The following is a 10,492-nucleotide window of genomic DNA, read 5'->3' on the forward strand; positions in this document are numbered from 1 at the left end:
TGATAGAGTTGTTCGCTATTCTGCATGGACGGCTCTGCTACCATGCAGCTAAAACGATACCCAAACTTTGATTGGTCACTCTTTTCTTGACATCATCTTTCACATAATATGGTCCAAAGAGATCAACTGCTGTAAACTGAAAAGGGGCAGCAGGTTCCGTTCTTTCAGATGGCAGGTCACCCATTACTTGCTGCAACGCTTTGCTTTTGTTTTCTTGCAGCTTATGCAGCGATCAACCACCTTTTGAGCGATCCTCCGTCCTCTTACAACCCATGCTTTCCTCCGCATTTTGAGTACAGTTCCAGCCACTCCATCATGACTCTCATTGGAGCTTCTCGAGCTAGCAACGTTGACACCCAGGCATCATAGGGAAGGATAGGAACCCCAACTTTATCCTCCTTAAGGGCTCTGCACTCTTGCCACCGCATAACAACAGCCCAGAGATATGATCTTTAAAGACTACCAGCCTGTCTGTTAAGGTGCTTGGGAGAGTTATTGCCCATTTGGCTCGGCAAGAAAAACATCTCTTAGGGCATCCTCTCTTTCTCTCAATGTGATGACCCCTTTAGAGCAACTGCCTCCCACTTTGGGTTGTTCAGACTCGCTTCTGTCCAAGAAACTTTTTTGCAGCTCTCCCAATTCCATGCAATGGCTTTACTCAATCGAGTTAACAGACCGAACCTTCTGACATCCACAAGGCTCTCGATAGCTAGACCAGCAGGAGGTCTCCTTTGTTCAGTCTGGTTCGGGTCTTGCTTCTCTCCTTCAATTTTGCAAGCACAGCAACAAAGGATTTTCTTCTGCAACCTACTGATGCTTTCTCTGGCAACAGTTGCTACTTCCTTTGCTGATTTGATTGGCCATTCACACACTGGGTAAGCTCAAGAATTCAGGCCCATTTTGCCACTCTGAGGTCTCGTTCAGGTTTTGAGGGCTAGCTCCTCTGGTGTTATGTCAGCAATGTTTCGGAACCAGGAATCCACCACCGATCTTGAGTCTTCGTGCGGGTTTGGATTTCTCCAATTCTATTAGCAAAGAATGTTGATAGCCATAGCTTTCCCGCTGTACTGCACCAAGTACTGTTGGCTATCCACCAGATGGTACCACTCTCCACTTGGATCCAGCTGTGAAGCTCAAAGTACTTCTTTAAACGTGAAGGCAAACACCGCTGCACACATCTCAGCTTTTACAGCATCACCTCTGTTGGTCCAAGGGAGTTAGTTTGGCTTTGGACTCAACTAGTCTAATGACTGGGCCTTGGTCTGAGTCCCACTTTAAATACATCACTGCTCCATAAGCTTGCTCACTTCCATCTGAAAATGTGATTGCTAGTGGTTTTTTTTTCCTGTGATGTGGAGGGAGTCAGTGCTCTGGCGAATGTGACTTTGCCAAGCTGAATGTACTCTTCAAAAAGTTGCATTGAGTCTTCTCTGAGGAAATCTGAGAGTGGCATGTCCCACGTCTCTTTGACTTGACGCTTCCAGTTCTCACCTCTTGGAAGGCTCTGCGTACCAAAATGGCTCCTTTTTTGTTTCACAGGATATCACTAGGCCTACAGGTCATAAAGTCCTGACACTTGGGCTAAGAAGCTCTCTCCGTGTCAGAGGATTTGGGGTGTGGCCTCTTATTTGTTCATGCGATAGATCCTGTCCCAAGTCGCATTTTCTTCTTCCTCTTAGAGAAATTGATCCCAACCATGGACATGGAGTTTATCCTCTTCCACTATATACCCAGACCGAGTGCTTTGTTATCGTCACTGCTCATTTGGTTTGGTAAAACCATGGTTTTCACCTGGCATTTCTCGCTGCTCATCTCTGCGCTCTTCCCTCCCACTTTGACCAGATAGGACCCATGGCTTGAGCTCAAAGCCTCCAGCTTTAAGGATATGTTCCACATTTGCTGTGATGGTTTTCAGCCGGTCAAGGTTATTGTGGACGTGAGAATATCATCAACGTAGCTATCCTTCTGGAGTACCTGCTGCTCTTCTTTAAGATGAGTGAAAGAAGGAAGGTCAGCAGTCTCACGCATTGCTAGCTGTGCGATGCAACCTGCAGGCTTATCTCCAATATTTACTCTCGTGATGGCATATTCTCCAAGCTCTTCCTCTTCTGAGTCTCGCCAGAGAAATCTGTGTAGATTACTTCTCGTTCTTCCAACCAGACTGAGTTGTACATCTTCTTTATGTCTCCCAGAGCAGCGTGGACTCCACTTCTGAATCTCAGGAGGACTGCTCGAATCTGGTTAAGGACATCTGGACCTTTCATCAGTAGATCGTTCATGCTTGTACCTCTGAACTTTTGACTGCTATTCCATACAAGTCTCACCGGCGTGGTAACAGAGTGTGGATTAGGAGCAATTAGGTGGCTCACGTACCAAACTGGTCCATTCCAGTTGGTAATCATCTCTCTGGACAGTTTCACTGCAGCTCCCCGAGTCACCATGTCATGTACTTGTGCGGTGTAGGCTCCCTTCCATTCAGGATCTTTGGATAGCTGCCTTTCTGTCCCGAGAAACCTAGCTTCCACTGCTGTTCTGTTATTTGGCAGGGATCCTGGATCCTCTAACCAGGGATACTTTGTGTTCCAGTGTGATTCTTTGCTGTGGCTGTCCTCCATTACATATGTGAGGCCTTCTCTTATTACCTCAAGTTCTCTCTCCTCAGCAAGAGTCATTTCTTTGCCGCCTGGCTGGCAATTTCCACAGCGGACAGCCCCCACATTTAGGTTCACATGCTGCTCCAATACTATCCCACCTCCACCATTCCAAAAAGTCGTCCTGCTTGGTGGCCGATGTACTTGACTCATGGAAATTTACAGCAACTTGTTTGCTCGGTGGAAACTGACTTTGGACAGTGGTGATGACTTCCTCATATTTTGCAGCAGCTGTCCTCATGGATCTTGCAAAGTGCGTTTTGGAAAGATGGGCTGAGAAGATAAATCCCTCAAAGAGTTCAGGATGAGACCCTCCAACTGCCTTCCCAAGTGGACCGTCCCACAGCACGAGATCTCCAACTGCTTTTATTCTCTGAGGCGCTAGCTGACCTTCCCTGTGGCTGATGAGTAGTTGTATCTCTTTAGGCCTCACCAGCTCCTCAAGAGGCACATCTGGGAAAACTTCTGCAGCTGCTTTGGTGTCACATGTCTGTTAATATCTACGATGTTGTCCAGCCCATAACAAACCAACTGATTGAGACTTCAAAGTGCCTTTGGCTGTCTTAACTCGAATCTTTGAAGGTATCGCTTTGTCTCTACATGAACCCTCATCCCTCCAACTCCATGAACAATAAGAGTAATTTCTTCACTCCTGAGATCAACCTGCCTGCAGCCTCATGGGTTATATAATTGGTGTCAGAAGCCAAGCCAATTAATGCTCCCATCTTCTGCCCAGCATCGCGGTCACTTCTAGAAGCATCATAATAACTGGAAGCTCCTTCATTCCATTGTCCATGAGTAAGCCTGGTTGATTTTTTACAGTGTTGAAAGCTCTGGCAGCTGTATTAGAGAACACTTCTCGGCACTGTTCTACCACCTCTGGTGAGATTTTCTTAAGAACTCCTCTTGATCCTCTGTATACTTCCTCCCAGCCTTTGTCGTCACTGACACTGAAGCCGTCCTTATGGCGTGCTGCTCCTTTCTTTGTCTCAACATTAGGACACAGGTAATAGTGATCTGGAACATGCTCATCTTTGCAGTCAGGGTTTTTACACAGGTAAGTAGATTTACAGAATGAACCATCATCATGAACCTCTAGCATTTTTTGCATGCTCCCAGCCTCCTTACTGCAGCTTTTTTATCTGGTAGCTTTAATGCTTGAAACTGCTTGCAAAAATACAGCTTCCTTCTGTGCTTTCCTTCGCCACAGACCCACAAACTGGATGGTTGTCTGCTTTTGTGGATGTGGTTCTAGCATGTCTTGGATCAGTCCTGGTATCTCTTTTACCTGGTTCTTCCTCTCTCAGCTGCTCGATGCCTCATATATGCTTTCCTGTTCTTTGAGGAACGTCAAGAGACTGTCGAACCGCTTTTCTGGTACTTACACCATTCCTCTTGTCAGCAGCATTGAACCAGCCATTCTTTTTTGAGGTGTTCTGGAAGTTTGCTTTCAATAGATTTTGTCACCAGTGGTTTTTGATAGCACCTGTTTCCCCAAGGTCACTCAGATCCTGTAGTGCTTTTTCCACAGCTTGAATTAAATTCACTATTTTCCGTGGCTGATGACCTCTCACAGCTGGCATCTTCTGCAGGTCTTCCACAAATTTCAAGGGCAATTGATGTTTGGTTGCCAAAGTGGTTTCCCAGAACACGAAAGATTCATCAGCTGTGTTATAGGATGTGAGGCGAAGTCTCTTGTGATCTTATCCTCAATACTGTCCAGTTAATTGGAACTTTTTCACTTCTTTTGAACCAATAGGTTCACCTGGCCCTGCATTGCTTCCCCAGTCCCTTTTCCACTTATGGAAATCGCGCTTATTTCCTGCAAACTTTGGAAGAGCACAGGTCTTAACCGAATGGCTTGGCACTGGATAACTGAAAGCATTTGCGCTCTGTGTCGTCGTTCAGCCTCGTCTTTAACCTTGCATGGATGAAGTCGCCTTTCTGGAGACTAATTTGGGACAGAGAGATCCAGCTCCCTCAAGCAATCCTGGAAAGCCTGCTGCTCGTCTGGGGGAACCCAGCGTTTCCACTGGCTGTACGCCTCCTTTGCAGTCTTCACTAGCTCCTGCAGGTGGGTGAGTCTGAATTCATACGCCTCCTCATTCCCATCAGGTCGTGTCGCAGCAGTGAGACTATATTGCAGCCCTCAGCTGCCTGTATTGCAGTGGGGAGTTCAGCACTCCCAAAGTTAGCCCATATGGTCTCCTGGATGAGCGCTTTAACCTCCTTTAGTTTCATCTCACATTCCCTCGCAGTCTTTTCTATTCAGCTCTCTGCTGCTTAGTCAACACAGCATCTCCACTTGTGTCAGGTGCTGCATCTAGCTCTGCGATAAGCCCAGCCTCCAAATCATCATTGGATTCCATGACCTTCTCGGCTCCATTGTGAGTTTATTTAAAAACCGTTTCTGAGCTCCTCTTCAGACATGTCTCTGGAGGTCCTCATAATGCAGTTAGCAACACGAGAAAACAGTCTTTTTGCTGTGGTCCTCTCCATCTTGAGCTGCTCAACTGATTTAAGTCCCTGACCAGCCATGCTTATTTCCAGTTCAGTCTTTTCCTCTAATGAGGTACAAAAGGCACTTTAATCCAGAGGTCGTCCGATGTATCGGCCGGCCGATGTTTTGGGCCGATGGATGAATTTTTTTCAACATCGGCCACTCGGCCGATGGAATAAATAAAAAGCTGATTTTTGATCAGGCACCCTTAAGGCCACCGCTTACTGATGGGGTCCTTTAGCTGGAGGACCCCGGGTTCAGAGCAGCGTGGAGTTGGAGATGGGACACGCCGAGTGCAATCTATCAGGCTCCCGAAAAGGTAAAAGATTTGTTCTTTGTTTTAACGAATACACAGTGTTGATGTAGCTTTAAAAATCTTTACTGAGTGGGTATAAACCGTAGGTTAGCTGTTTAACTTCCAGCGTCAGGCTCAAACATGCAACAATCCTCCATGTTAGCATAGTTAGCAAATAATAGCTACATAGTGAGGCTTCAACAACAAAAGACTAACGATTTGGTTCATGCCACAGACATACAAAGAGCACTAATGCGTATTGCAAAGCATTATTGAGAATATGTGCAGTAGGCCAATGACAGATCCACTTGTTGCGTCTTGGCCTCCAGGATTAATCTTGGCTCCAGGACTAAAAACATGTCCGCTAAAGTTTGGTTAAGTTACATACGACCTCCTGACATAATAACAATTGCACAGTCGGCTTAAGCTATCTCTGCAGTCGCACCTTTAGTGGTGTCATCAGTTTTCAACTTTAATTTAGTACAGTGATGAAACGTAAAGGGAATTATTAGCCAATAGCGAAGCCTAAGAGCTACGTAATTAAGTAATAGAAGTCTAGTTATGCTAGAGATAACTTTTATATCAGCAGCACCACACATGAGTTAGTGTTGGTTTGATCCTGTAATTGAATATAGTTGTTCATCAAAAGCTGTGTGGGATAACAAACACTCATGTTGTGCAAGATTACTCATATTTTATGTAATGAATGGAGTAAAAAAACAAAAAAAACAAAAAACACTGTATTGCAATATAATTATTATACTTTTAATGTAGTAATAATAATACAGGAAAACAAACAGTATTTTAAAGTTTTATTACAAAAACAACTGGTGAAAAAAGGTATTTGTTATAAAAATAAGATGGAAAACTTCTGGATTATTGACAGCCTTTACAAATTAAACAGTAATTTAATGTCTATTCCTCATTAATTCTTACACAATTGTCCAATGGTACTTACATTAACCTTTTTTTTTTCCTGCAGGCAATGGCTGCGCAAACACAAAACCCTATATGGGATCATTTTACCCAACCAACGCCGGGAAAGCCAAATGCAACATTTGTAGCAACACAATCAGCATGGGAGCAGATGTTAAAAAGAAAATGAACACATCAAACCTGTGGGTCATTAAGAGTCGTCATCCACTGGCATACCATGAGGCAATAAAGAAAAAGGATGAAATGGCCTTATCAGTTTCACAGCCACAGCAACCTACGCTAGTTCAGCTATTTGATGCCAAGAGAAAATGGGGAAATAATGACCCAAGGTCAAAGAAGTTTGACAAGATGATTGTCGAAATGATTGCCACAGACAATCAACCCTTCACTGTGGTAGATGATATCGGATTCAGGAGAGTGTTGCAACATGCAGAGCCTCGGTACAACTTTAAGTCTGAAAAGTACTACCGCACTACTGTCTTGGAAGACATCTACAACAAAGTTCAGGAGCACATTCAAGAACTAGTGTCATCCAAAGATAAAGAAGTTGAACCATTCCTGTCTTTCACAACCGATTGCTGGTCAGGGGACACAGAGTCATTGATGAGCCTCACGTGCCACTTTATCAATGAGGAATGGAAAAGGCAGCAGGTTGTCCTGAATGTGAAGGCAATGACTGGCTCGCACACTGGCGAATACATTAGTGAGATGTTTTTGGCAATGCTTGAGCAATGGCATATACCACTTGAGAGAGTTTTTTTGGTGCTAAGAGACAGCGGAGCCAACATGGTTAAAGGGCTCAAGCTTGCTGAAGTACCAGATCTGAGTTGCTCAGCCCATACCCTGCAGCTGGTCATCAATGAAGGACTAGCCAGCCAGCGAGCCATTGTTGACATCATAGCGAAGCTAAAGCACTGCGCCACGCATTTCAATCATTCTATCCTGGCAAAGCAACGTCTGCAGAAAATTCAATCTGACCTAGGCCTACCACTACACAACATTTTGCAAGATGTGCCAACACGCTGGAACTCTACACTCCATATGATGCAGCGGATGCTTGAACAAAAGCGCGCTTTAAATGTTTATGGAGGAGAATACGGAAAGTTCACAACCCTAAGTGCAGACCAATGGGAGTTGGTTTCAAATACCATTGACACACTTGCACCTTTTGAAGAAGTTACATTGGAGATGAGCCACTCAGAGTCCTCCATATCATGCATCATCCCAAGCATTGCTGTACTTAAAATGATACTGAGAGCTGAGGGCCCTTCCACACGAGGAATTCAAAACACTCCGCCAAACTATGCTGCAAAGTCTTGAGAGGAGATTTGCAAAAATGGAGGATTCGAAGATATTGGTACTTTCCACCCTTTTGGATCCAAGGTACAAGGCCAATGTTCTGTCTGCAGCCACACGGGACCCAGTACAGATGTGGATACAGGAGGAACACTCGTTGTTGTCTGCTGTCTCCCCACATGCGTCCACCAGCTCTGACCATGGTAAGTAGTATTCTAAGAGTTGTCCCAGATACGGAGCAGTAAACTAGAAATATGTTGCTAACTTTTACACCTCTATATGTCCACAGATGATGCAACCCAGCCGAAACAAAAGAGAGTGGCTGCTGAGGTGGAAGAAAGACCAAGGCCTGGACTAGTTGAGCAAATGTTTGCAAATATTCTGCAAGCAACATCTCCCGATGAGACTGCACAAGAGTCTGACATCTCATCCCAGCTTGATCAGTACCTGCATGAGCCACTGATAGATCGAAAGACTGGTAACCCTTTGGAATGGTGGCAACACAATGCCGTTCGATTCAATCTACTTGCACCCATTGCCCAAAAGTTTCTGTCTGCACCCCCTTCGTCAGTTCCCAGTGAAAGGGTTTTTAGTGAAGTGGGAAATATTTACACTACAAAAGGAACAGGCTCACAGGAGAAAATGCTGAAAGACTGTGTTTTTTGCATTACAATCTTCCTCTTCTAAAATGGGAGTATTAAGGAAAGTGTCAGATCCAACAAAACACTGTTTACATGCACAGTTCTTTAAAATCTTTGTAGTGTAAGTAGCACACTGCAAATAAGTTTGTTTTTCATAAATGTTTCAACTTTGCAACTGTTTACATATTTATTCTTTATATTTGTGTGATGCTTCACTTTTTCCATGTTGCATAAATATGAACAAAGGATTTGTTAAGGCACTGAGGACAGTTGATCCAAAGACTGAAGGTTAATGTCCATTTTATTTTTAACTCTGGTATTTTATTTTGTGTAATGTGTATATTTGTGTTTATTTATTTCTAATGCCAAACTGCACTACATTTTTATTTATATTTTAGAAGTGTTCATTTTATTGTGTGATAACATTAATCATTGATACTGAGCAATTTGCACTGAAGCCACTTTTCAATTTACAGTTTTACAGTTTGATTTGTTTACAAAATCTCACTCAGGTTACGTTTTGATATTGTATTTTTTGTGTGCAATTTAAAGTTTTGTGTGATAACATTAATCTTTGATACTGAGCAATTTGCACTGAAGCCACTTTTCAATTTACAGTTTTACAGTTTGATTTGTTTACAAAATGTCACTCAGGTTACGTTTTGATATTGTATTTTTCTGTGTGCAATTTAAAGTTAAATAAATGTTAAGAGTTCTACTACTGCAATGGTAGAGTTTAATTTTTAGCATACACATGTTTCTTCTTTTAGTGTCGCAAATTCGCAATTGTCTTTCATAATCAATGCTTTGTACATATACTGATATATATATATATATAGGTATATATATATATATATAGTTTCACTGTCAGCAGCGGTTTTTCACTGTCAAGTGTTCTCCCACTTTCAATGATAGGTTAATCTCATTGACGATTTCTGAGAGTTTGTGCAGTTTCCCCACTTGAAAAAGGATGTTCATCCACCCAGGGTTTGAGCAGGACTTCACTCATGAATCAGACAGTTGTTTCTTTCTTTTCCCTCTTTATTTTGCAGTAGTCGCAAATTCATGAGACACAAAGGTGAATTCCAACTTCCATAAGTCCATACGTTTAGTTGTTAGATTAAGCTTGTTAGGTTAAGCTTGTTAGATCAAGCCTGTTAGATCAAGGTGAAAAACCTTTAAACAACACAAAAGAACAATGTTTGCATTACTGCATTTCAGCAAATAGTAGCAGTCATTCCTTTGTACATTTCACCACAAATTGAAGCAACAAACCATGGCATTAGCAATATTCACTAAATCCTATATCACACATGAATTTATCTGCATTTTAAAGAGCTGTTTTTTAAAATTACAGTTTAACAAATTACTCTTAACATTTTTATCAAACATTTTTTAACCATTTTATACTTTTTACTTCATGATTTTAAAATTATTTAAAGTGCAAAGTGCTTTTAAAGTGCATTTCTTACCATATTCAATCAATAAATAAATCAATAAAGTGCATAATAAAACCCACCATTACAAACAAAATGCATGAACTAGCTTTAGCTGGAACCCTCTAGTTTCACCAATTAGCCTGCAAACTTACTCCCTGCAAACTTACTCCCAACTAAACAATGACAAACACACGGCAGTTATTAATAACCAAACAAAGTTAACAGCAAGTGACAGACGCCGATCTCCGTGGCTAATGCTAGTGCTAACACCCACTGCAACGGCACACACCAGCAGCTTAAACAGTCTCTTAGAGTCCATAATCGTGCTTTTACCGACTGCAGCCCGGATTTTGTAGATGAACCAGTCCTGCACAGTTTACCGCAGATCCCGACGCTCTTCCTCAACAGAAACTCACGGCTACTTTGTGTGAGTGCGGTCACTCCATCTCCGTTCCTCCTCAGTGCTGCGTGTGTCCCCTTTTATGCCACCGGTGGCAAACCTGCAGCCGCAGATTGGTTCCGCCCCAGCTGAGTGTAGCACCTGTGTTGCTTCTTGGGAGTTTTCAGCTCCTTCCAGTTTGTCTTGACAGTCAGATTGCTGAAGAAAGGTGTAATAGTGGTTCTGATAGAAAGGTGTCAGAATACATAGACCATCAGTTTGTTGTGTATGGAGCTGCTTAGCTGTCAGGGTGTCCATGCTGACCCCTGTGCATCATCGAAAAACTAACAATGGA

The 10,492-nt window shown here is 43.0% G+C and overlaps 1 long non-coding RNA gene across 1 annotated transcript; it reads left to right on the plus strand.

Moving 5' to 3' along the window:
* Positions 1–8,301: 8,301 nt before the first annotated feature.
* Positions 8,302–9,040, plus strand: LOC127532462 (uncharacterized). Its single transcript, XR_007939905.1, has 2 exons — positions 8,302–8,831; positions 8,974–9,040. It is a non-coding gene; the product is annotated as an uncharacterized LOC127532462 (long non-coding RNA).
* Positions 9,041–10,492: the final 1,452 nt, after the last annotated feature.

The sequence above is a fragment of the Acanthochromis polyacanthus genome, chromosome 23 (genome assembly GCF_021347895.1).
Source record: "Acanthochromis polyacanthus isolate Apoly-LR-REF ecotype Palm Island chromosome 23, KAUST_Apoly_ChrSc, whole genome shotgun sequence".
Taxonomy (NCBI): domain Eukaryota; kingdom Metazoa; phylum Chordata; class Actinopteri; family Pomacentridae; genus Acanthochromis; species Acanthochromis polyacanthus.